This window comes from Oncorhynchus keta, chromosome 33 (genome assembly GCF_023373465.1).
Source record: "Oncorhynchus keta strain PuntledgeMale-10-30-2019 chromosome 33, Oket_V2, whole genome shotgun sequence".
Lineage (NCBI taxonomy): Eukaryota > Metazoa > Chordata > Actinopteri > Salmoniformes > Salmonidae > Oncorhynchus > Oncorhynchus keta.
The window spans coordinates 22,788,515-22,799,768 of record NC_068453.1 but is presented as its reverse complement, the minus strand read 5'-3'; the positions used below and the strand labels follow the sequence as shown (position 1 = coordinate 22,799,768).

Below are 11,254 nucleotides of genomic sequence, written 5' to 3'. Positions count from 1 at the left end.
CACAGATCACTGCACCTGTACATAGCCCAGCTGTAAATAGCCTATCCAACTACCTCATTCCCATACTGTTATTTTTTTTCTTTTTTTTCTCCTTTGCACCCCAATATCTCTATTTGCACATTCATCTTCTGCACATCTATCACTCCAGTGTTTAACTGCTAAATTGTAATTATTTAGCCGCTATGGCCTATTTATTTCCTTACCTCCCTTATCTTACCTCATTTGCAAACACTGTATATAGACTTTTTCTACTGTGTTATTGACTGTATGTTTGTTTATTCCATGTGTAACTCTGTGTTGTTGTTTGTGTCGCACTGCTTTGCTTTATCTTGGCCATGTTGCAGTTCTAAATGAGAACTTGTTCTCAACTAGCCTACCTGGTTAAAAAAATTAAATTAAAATTAAAAGTTCTACATGTGCATAACACATGTTGTAGGCATAATGTGCTTGATTAAAACAAAAAACTTACAAACCTCACTTATAGTTGACTAAATATAGCTTAATATTGTATTAGAGCGTTGGGCCAGTAACGAAAGGTTGCTAGATCGAATCCCTGAGCTGAAAATCTGTCGTTCTGCCCCTGAGCAAGGTGGTCACCCACTGTTCCCTAAGACGTGGATGTCAATTAAGGCAGCCCCACCCACCTCTCTGATTCAGAGGGGTTGGCCTAAATGCAGAAGACACATTTCAGTTGAAGACATTCAGTTGAACAACTGACAAGGTATTCCCCTTTCCCTTTATATAATGTTTTTTTTTTTAATTATACGAGGGACCTTTATTGTGAAGGCTGAAGGAATTTACCCGGAAGGGATACATACTCCGCGGTCCCCTTACAGTTGCCAACATTACACAAAAAGGAGTTGGAATCAGATGTCCTACCACGGATTGCACAGTAAACACGCGTGGATATGCAGAGCGCAAACTTGAATTAGGTAGCCTATTTGCACAATATATAAACCTTTGGATTATGCAATAAAATAAGCCGCGAGAACAATTATATATTACCGGATTGAATGTCTGAGGGAATTCAGAGTGGGACCAGAGAAAGAGGGGAGCTTCTCATACACTTTTAGCCGGAGGACTGCGGCTGGAAAGAGGTAAATGGATTTGCAATAGGCGCAGCCAATACTTAACACTGTACTGCGAAGACCGCTCCTGATTCCAGCTCCTGCGAAGGCTACTTCGCAGTACAGCGTTAAGAGCAAAAAAAGAGCCCACCATAACTCAAGTATGATGGTACTTATAGCTGGAAATGTAAAATTACCTGTGTTACAGCCAATGCATTTTCATTCTCACTAAATTAATTCATCTATGTTATTTCTACCAAGAGAAATACACCCAGATACATTTTGTTTGGCCTCAAATATTAAGTTTGGGTTCCAAAAAAAAGAGTGATCATATAAAAAAAATACTGCCAGATGTGATTAGGGACATTTTCCCTAATTTAATAGCCTATGGATGTAGGGCCCCCTTGAGTAGGCTATGTGACCTAAACAAATCTCTGGACTATCTGGACTGGTTGCAGAGAGAATACCTTGCCAATTTGAATGTCAATAGAATTTGGATTAATAAGAAAAAGTATGTGCGTGTGTTGTCACTACTGTAACTCGCTTCAACTTGTCAACAGGATCTGAAAATGACTACAAATGTATATTAAACATTGGTGAGCAATTTCTTAATACATGTATCCAACAACTAGAAATATTGTGTAATGCTCCATCCCATGTGAAAGTTGTGTGACACAAGGGGCTGGATTCAATCAAACCTGTCATCATGTTCATGCAATAGGCTTTTTCAATGACTGTACTGTGCCATGACTGGAAGCATCTGTGTTGAAAATAATCTACAGTGCCTTCTCAAAGTATTCACACCCCCTTGACATGTCCACATTTTGTTGTGACAGCCTGAATTTAAAATGGATTAATTTGAGATTGTGTGTCACTGGCCTATGTGCAATACCCCATAATGTCAGGGGAATTATGTTTTTAGAAATTAAAAAATGCAAAGCTGAAATGTCTTGAGTCAGCAGTAAAAATGTGTTGCGTGGACTCACTGTGTGTGATAATAGTGGTTATCATGATTTTTGAATGATTACCTCACCTCTGTACCCCACACATACAATTATTTGTAAGGACCCTCAGTTGAGCAGTGAATTTCAAACACAGATTCAACCACAAAGAACAGGGAGGTTTTCCCAATGCCTCACAAAGAGCACGTAATGGTAGAGGGGTAATAATAAAAAAGCAAACATTAAATATCCCTTTGATCATGGTGAAGTTTTTATTTAAACTTTTTGGATGGTGTATCAATACACCCAGTCACTACAAAGATGCAGGTGTCCTTCCTAACTCAGCTGCTGGAGAGGAAGGAAACCCTGAGGCCTGTGATAGAAAACTGAGGATGGTTCAACATTACTCCACAATATTAATCTAAATGACAGAGTGGACAAAAGGAAGCCTCTACAGAATACAAATAGTCAAAAACATGCACCCTGTTTGCAATAACGTACTAAAGCAAAACTGCAAAAAATGTGGAAAATAACTTAACTTTATGTCCTGAATAGAAAGTGTTATGTTTTGGGCAAATCCAACACATCAGGGAGTACCACTCTTCATATTTTCAAGCATGGTGTTGGCTGCATCATGTTATGGGTATGCTTGTCATCGGCAAGGAATAGGGAGTTTTTTAGGATATAAAAATAAATAACGGAATAGAGCTAAGCTCAACAAGGTTTTCCTCTAGGATTTTGCATAAGTCTGCTTTCCACCAGACACTGTGGGACAAATTCACGCATCAGCAGGACAATAACCTAAAACACAACACCAAATATACACTGGTTGTTTAGTAAGATGACATTGAATGTTCCTGCGTAGCCTAGTTACAGATTTGACATAAATCGTCTTGAATGTCTATGGGAAGACTTGAAAATTGCTGTCTAGCAATGATCAACAACCAACTTGACAGAACTTGAAGAATATTGTACAATTGAGGTTTGCAAAGCTCTTAGAGAAAGACTCAATTGTAATCGCTGCCAAAGGTGATTCTACAAAATATTTACTCTGCTGTGAATACTTACATACATTTTTTATTTCATTTTCAATACATTTGCAAAAATATCTAAAAACATGTTTTCACTTTGTCATTCTGGGGTATTGTGTGTAGATGGGTGAAAAAACAACAATTTAATACATTTTGAACTCAGTTTGTAACACAACAAAATGTGGAATAAGTCAAGGTGTGTGAATACTTTCTGGAGGCACTGTAGATGCCTTTCTGTCTTTGACCCCTGAATGACAAAGTGAAAATGACAAAGTGACCCCAATGATGGCCTACCTCAGACGACGCTGGGCCAATTGACTCAGGGGTGTGAATACTTATGTAAATGAGATATTCCTGTATTTCCTTTTCAATTAATTTGCAAACATAATAGTGTAGAAGAAGGTGAGGGGGAAAAATCTATTTAATCCATTTTGAATTCAGGCTGTATCACATCAAAGTGTGGAATAAGTCAATTGGTATGAATACTTCTGAAGGCACCTATTTTATGTGACAGTGGTGAAAAAACACAAGCATAAGTGCTTGTTTGAATTGAACCTTCCGTCTCATTTATTTGTTTGATGTGGCAGTTATGTTTTCTGCTGACTGTTTATCTAAGTTGGAGTCTGTCCCTATTGAGCTTCTTGCCAAGGACATTTAGAGTAGCACTTTATTACATGGTACATAAGTTACCAGGTATTTTCTGAAAAGTTACAGGGTACCATGATAATCACACAATGCAATAACCAATTAATTGTTTGTTTCTTTGGAATTCATTTGAACAGGTAACACTAGGCACCATTAGATACCATGCCATGTTACCAGTTATTTAACAAAAAGTACACATTGTTACTACATATATACATACCGGTAATTTCCTATTAAAGCAGTGGAAATAGTAGGCCTATCGTAAAATAAAGAACCACTCAAAATAGAACTACAAGTTGTAAAAGGGACAGAAGAAGTTTCAGAAAAGGCAAACACTCACATCTTTTCAAATTGTTGCTGTTTGCTCTTACGATATAAAACAGTCCACAGGGCCTTCTGAGTAGCACAGGGATCTAAGACACTGCTAGCTGTGCCACAAGAGATTCTGGGTTCGAGACCAGGCTCTGTCGCAGCCGGCTGCGACCGGCAGACCCATGCACACAATTGGCCAAGGGTCGTTCAGATTAGAGGAGGGTTTGCCCGGCAGGGATGTCCTCGTCCCATCGCACACTAGCGACTCCTGTGGCGGGTCAGGCGCAGTGCACCCTGACACGGTCGCCAGATGCACGGTGTTTCCTCCGACACATTGGTGTGGCTGGCTTCCGGTTTATGTGGGCATTGTGTCAAGAAGCAGTGAGGTTGGGTTGTGTTTCAGAGGATGCACGGCTCTCGACCTTTGCCTCTCCTGAGTCTGTATGGGAGTTGCAGCGATGAGACAAGACTGTAACTACCAATTGGATATCACGAAATTGAGGAGAAAAATTTGAAAAAGTTAATCAAATAAAAAATGTTATAAAATACTCCAATATATTTTGGTTTGGTTATTTTGCCCTTCAAGTGAACAACCAGCTACTGGATGATTTACATGGTATGACAATGTGTAATCAAACACAGACAATCCACTGAACTCAAGCAGACTACTGTAAGTACCAACACGTGTTTGTACTGTCACTGACAAACTTCCATGCACTTTTCTCCTCACATCAATACACTGTCTGTGTATGAGGCTGTGTTAGTTGTGAATTTACATTGTGTAATGGTCCAAAGCTCTTTTAGGACTGGTGCTAATCTGTGAGGTAAAGGACTGTGAAACTGCTTGTAGCACAGCCGGTGAACAACACAAACACAGGTTTTATGGAATCCCTGTTAATGGTGACACCTGATGAGTGGCATCACAGGAAATGAGGCATTGTTTGTGTTATACAGGTGGATTTGCTGAATGTTATCAGCAGTGATGAAATATTCCAGTTTGCCATTAAAATACTGGGAAGAGGTGAACGGAGGCATACAGTACCGCTGGAATGAAACAACACTAGAAAACGTCCTTTGCTAAACCTAAAAGAGCAGACCAGCTTTGGGGATGAAGTACTTTTTATACTGTCTTTTAGCTAAAACAAATTTTAATTATCAGAGGGTCAAGCATCTTTGAGGGATTACTAGGGTTGTACAGTGGGTGGGGCAGAAACTGTTGTTTTCAGGCAGCTTCAGACATCAAGAGAGACCAGTATTTACTCCCCTGCACTGTAGGCCTCCTCTTCCCCCTGTGGGGAGACTGAGCATGTTTCTCCAGAGTCGTGGATCTTATTTCATTGCTTGAGTATATACACTGGGCTGTAATTACAGGTGGCCTACCAGGACCCACAGTTGGAATTAAAGTTCATCCTTGAAATAAACCAAAGAAATGAGGACTACTTTTTAACCACATACATGGAAAATGTGACAAACACATTTACTTGAAGTACAGTGCAGATGCAAAGTTTGGTAACAGAATGACTGTTTGTGCTGTCTGTCTGTGCTGTCTGTCTGTGCCGTCATTCTGTTACCAAACATGGCATCTGCACTGTTCTTCAAGTAAATGTGTTTTTGTAAAATGTTCCGTGGAAATTGTTAAAAGTAGTTATTGTGCATAGAATTGTATGTTTTGTTTAACTTTGCAATCATTGGCTTTTGTTTGGCATACATTTTAAAGTGAAAATTGCACATGGGCTAAAACTGTACTCTGTCGAGCATAGCTGGGGGGGTTTTGGAAGGTTGCACATGTTTAGGGCTCATTGTTTTTGGATGAAACTATTTATTTTTAAAGGTAGATTGAAGTAGATTTAACAAGTGACATCAATAAGGGATCATAGCTTTCACCTGTGTTCACCTGGTCAGTCTATGTCATGGAAAGAGCAGGTGTTCCTAATGTTTCGTACATTCCATTAACTATTGAGCGCCTTGTTATACCAGTTACTGAAAGGACTATTGAGAACCCAGATGAACTTGTGAAAACACATGTCAGATTGCACGCTGTGGCTTGTTTACTACTACTTGGCTTTCTCCGTCCCTGTTGTTAACCCTGTAAGAGGAGCTTATGTTATCAGCTTATTGCTCTCCCCAAGCTGCTTACGTTCAACCTTTTGAGTCTCCACATTTTCTCACTAGGAGCGATGCCGTGGAAGATGATTAGGTGCGCCATCCTGAGTGATGGGAGTTTAAGCATGTGACCAACAGATTGAGCAGATTTAGCCATGTGTCTTAGTTCACTATTCGTTAAGGTTGGCCTTAGAACTGGAAAAGGCGGCTGTGCATTTATAAAAAAAACTGTTATTAACCAAACATGCAGATTCAAACATCTATTTTGTTTTTACGCTGGTATTGTCATCAGTAGTGGAAGATATGGGTTTGATAATGTCTGCCGACTACAGTACATTTACATTTACATTTAAGTCATTTAGGACCACCAGACTGTTGTAGAAGTAGCAGCATCAGTTGAAGGCACATTTTGTGTTTTAATTTGAAGATACTTCATATCGTGTCCTGTTGAACTACCCCTGGCCTCCTGAAATTTGAGATTCATTAGAAGCTTTCCCTTCAATTACTCCATGAGGCACTAATCCTGCAACCCCCCTTCAGAGCAGACTAAGTTAGATCTTGACAGCCACACTTGGTCATGTGGGACTATACCATGTGTCTCTTCTTTTGTACTGAACCCTTCCAAAACACAAGGTTCTAAGCATGTACTGAACCCTTCCAAAACACAAGGTTCTAAGCATGTACTGAACCCTTCCAAAACACAAGGTTCTAAGCATGTACTGAACCCTTCCAAAACACAAGGTTCTAAGCATGTACTGAACCCTTCCAAAACACAAGGTTCTAAGCATGTACTGAACCCTTCCAAAACACAAGGTTCTAAGCATGTACTGAACCCTTCCAAAACACAAGGTTCTAAGCATGTGCTTTGGTTATAATTTGAGGCAAATCTTCCATTATTCAGGTAAAGTCATCTAGTAAATCTGGCCAAGCAAGACTAGCCAGTACCACCCTGTCAGTCCAACTACGCAACACTTGAGTGAGCTCATTTGCGCATCCTGTGACCTTTCAAGAAAAGGCCTACTAGGAAAGGTCATTTATTTTTGGAACTCTTAAAGCCTATGTAATGGAATTGATTTGAAAGTTAATCTTGTCCAACTATAGATTAACAGCCAAGTGCTAGAATCTTTCTAGGAGCAGCATTTGCTCAGTCATTTCCAGCACTGAATGAGATCAAGAAATAGATTCTCGCTGTGCCCAGTGAATCACCACAACGGCGCAGTAAATTATTGCCTCATTAACCTCACTCTGTGAATTTAAATGAACTTCTCTGAACTGAGTGTAAGGCTACCAATCTACCAGTAATAATAATATCCCCTGATTCTAACAAAACTGACATCTCTCTGTATGGCAAAGTGCATATTGTTTCCTTTTTTTCTCCTCTCACTATGAATTCTTGCCTGCCTTCATTATAAACTGAACCTCTTTAAACTCTGATGGCAGTGAGGCATTTGGAAATACTGATCAGACTGGCTGATTCGGTCCAAAGGAGCTGAATTCCTTTCTCCCTTCCTCCATCGGTCTTAAAGGGCACCAGAGAGACCAAAACTGTCTGTTTGGTGACTGACTAAGCTGAAGCTCCCTGTTTATATAAGTAAAAACAAAATTCACTGCTGGAAAGGTAATTCTAGTCTCAAGTTTCAGGTATTGTGAGTAAGAAATGTCAGTCACGTGTTGTAACAAGTGTTGAAAACACCCAGTTTGAGACATTTTGGGAAATCTTTGTGATATAATTCCAGGCAAGACCATCCTAGGAACTCCTCTGCAGAGAGTGGGACAAGTCTGTGGTCCTCGTGCTGAGGGGCTTACCTGTGCAAATCTCACCTGTTGAATATGGCATGTCTTGTGAAGAATGCAATGGTTGGGGATGGAGATATTGGACAAATGACTGATGTTGCCGACTGCCAATCAGCAATACTATCCATTTTATTTCCAGTACAGCACCCTAACATCAATTGTCTGTTTAGGCCTTCTTCTCGCTATGGTGGAATGAGTCAGGCATTTTACACGTTTCAATTCCAAACCATCTTTGCTTCAAAATGAAATATCACTTTATCCAAGGGATATGTTGAGGTAAAATCTTGACATTTCCAGTTTTTCACACTTGAAAGACTAGCCGCCCACTTTGACATTTCTATTAGCTGTTTCAAAGGACAGAGTTCCCCTGGCTTGGTTTCTGAAGCATGAAGGCATCGTCACCATACCAACAATTAGTATAAAATACAGGCAAAAAATGTCAGCACAATTAGGCTGATAAACTCTCTGCAATGGAGAGCTTGTAAATCTAGAATCCTTAGTTGCTACAGCCATTTGTGGACTTCTAAATTAAAGATATACAGTGCCTTCAGAAAGTATTCACACCCTTTGACTTTTTCCACATTTTGTTGTGTTACAGCCTGAATTGAACATTTATTCAATTTAGATTTTGTGTCACTGGCCTACATATAATGGTGAAATTATTAATTACACTTTGGATGGTGCATAAATACACCCAGTCACTACAAAGATACAGGTGTCCTTTCTAACTCAGTTGCTGGAGAGGAAGATTTCAACATCATCAAATCACCTCTGCTTAGTCTATCTAATACGGTGACAACTAAAAGATACTAAAAACGATTTATTCCAATCAACATAAGATAAATATGATGTGGTTGTCCATGGTTCAGATTTTTTTGTGTGCAAGTAGAAAAAAACATGACTCGCCCTACTTGTAGAGAAACACCAATGCCATCCCGTCTATGGATCTGTCATACAGTACATGCTTTTATTTTTTGTTGTCCTAGGCTACCTTGCTAAAATGCTTGCTCGCTAGACTAACTTCCTTTCATGGGCAATGTTAGCTTGTTAACGTTAGCCTTTGTACATCTAGTTTCATATTGAACTTCCATCCTCTCAGTCCAGGGGCACAATGTATAAATTTATGGTTGGATCAGAATCACCATTATAATCACTGGCCAGTATGGAGATTTAAGTAAAACCACAAGTCCAAATTCCTACCTCCATCCATGGCTAATTTAGGAAAATAACGCAAGATGCAACAATTAAAGTTTCTGTCAATGACGAATTTCTCTCGATGTGATACTCTTCTCACATAGAACCCTTTTCCACCCTCTGTGGAAAAGGTTCTATGTGTAACCCAAAAGGGTTCTACCTGGAACAAACATGGTTATACCTGGACCCAAAAGGAGTTCTTCAAAGGGTTCTCCTACATGTATACAGTGGGGAGAATAAGTATTTGATACACTGCCGATTTTGCAGGTTTTCCTACTTACAAAGCATGTAGAGGTCTGTAATGATTATCATAGGTACACTTCAACTGTGAGAGATGGAATCTAAAACAAAAATCCAGAAAATCACATTGTATGATTTTTAAGTAACTCATTTGCATTTTATTGCATGACATAAGTATTTGATACATCAGAAAAGCAGAACTTAATATTTGGTACAGAAACCTTTGTTTTCAATTACAGAGATCATATGTTTCCTGTAGTTCTTGACCAGGTTTGCACACACTGCAGCAGGGATTTTGGCCCACTCCTCCATACAGACCTTCTCCAGATCCTTCAGGTTTCGGGGCTGGAGCTGGGCACTACGGACTTTCAGCTCCCTCCAAAGATTTTCTATTGGGTTCAGGTCTGCAGACTGGCTAGGCCACTCCAGGACCTTGATATGTTTCTTACTTAGCCACTCTTTAGCCCTGGCTGTGTGTTTCGGGTCGTTGTCATGCTGGAAGACCCAGCCACGACCCATCTTCAATGCTCTTACTTAGGGAAAGGAGGTTGTTGTCCAAGATCTCACGATACATGGCCCCATCCATCCTCCCCTCAATATGGTGCAGTCTTCCTGTCCCCTTTGCAGAAAAGCATCCCCAAAGAATGATGTTTCCACCTCCATGCTTCATGGGTGGGATGGTGTTCTTGGGGTTGTACTCATCCTTCTTCTTCCTCCAAACATGGCGAGTCGAGTTTAGACCAAAAAGCTCTATTTTTGTCTCATCAGACCCCCTGACTTTCTCCCATTCCTCCTCTGGATCATCCAGATGGTCATTGACAAACTTCAGACGGACCTGGACATGCCCTGGCTTGAGCAGGGGGACCTTACATGCGCTGCAGGATTTTAATCCATGAAGGCGTAGTGCATTACTAATGGTTTTCTTTGAGACTGTGGTCCCAGCTCTCTTCAGGTCATTGACCAGGTCCTGTCGTGTAGTTCTGGACTGATCCCTCACCTTCCTCATGATCATTGATGCCCCACAAGGTGGGATCTTGCATGGAGCCCCAGACCGAGGGTGATTGACCGTCATCTTGAACTTCTTCCATTTTCTAATAATTGCGCCAACAGTTGTTGCCTTCTCACCAAGCTGCTTGACTATTGTCCTGTAGCCCATCCCAGCCTTGTGCATGTCTACAATTTTAACCCTGATGTCCTTACACAGCTCTCTGGTATTGTATTGGCCATTGTGGAGAGGTTGGAGTCTGTTTGATTGAGTGTGTGGACAGGTAACGAGTTCAAACAGGTGCAGTTAATACAGGTAATGAGTGGAGAACAGGAGGGCTTCTTAAAGAAAAACTAACAGGTCTGTGAGAGCCAGAATTCTTACTGGTTGGTAGGTGATCAAATACTTATGTCATGCAATAAAATGCAAATGAATTACTTAAAAATCATACAATGTGATTTTCTGGATTTTTGTTTTAGATTCAGTCTCTCACAGTTGAAGTGTACCTATGATTAAAATAATTGACCTCTACATGCTTTGTAAGTTGGAAATCCTGCAAAATCAGCAGTGTATCAAATACTTGTTCTCCCCACTGTATATGTTTTCTCCTACATATACCTGGACCCAAAAGGGGTTCTTCAAAGGGGACAGCCGAAGAACCCTTTTTTTGGTTCTAGATAGCACCTTTTTTTTTCTAAGAGTGTAGGCGTGAAGTCAAATCCAAACTGGCTGCCCTTCACACTTTTTTTTGGTGCGCCAGGACCATTTCATATTTGAGCTCACTTAGTTTAGCTCAACGCCAATTGGCTATTATTTTATTATTTTTTTCTATCAAGGGAGGCCAAATGCTCACAGGCTTCCCTTGCATTCAACGCTATGGGCAACAACAATGTCATACTATTTATGACCAGACAGATTGCCTACACATGTAGAGGGGCGCTG

The 11,254-nt window shown here is 40.3% G+C and overlaps 1 protein-coding gene across 3 annotated transcripts in view; it reads left to right on the top strand.

Moving 5' to 3' along the window:
* The first annotated feature begins 853 nt into the window (after nucleotides 1-853).
* LOC118366406 (ras association domain-containing protein 8-like) overlaps nucleotides 854-11,254 on the top strand; it is a 29,225-nt gene continuing 18,824 nt past the window's right edge. For all 3 annotated transcript variants that reach the window (XM_052492489.1, XM_052492490.1, XM_052492491.1), the window contains exon 1: nucleotides 854-1,097. The gene's annotated coding sequence lies outside the window, so the exon portion shown is untranslated. The remainder of the gene's footprint in view (nucleotides 1,098-11,254) is intronic.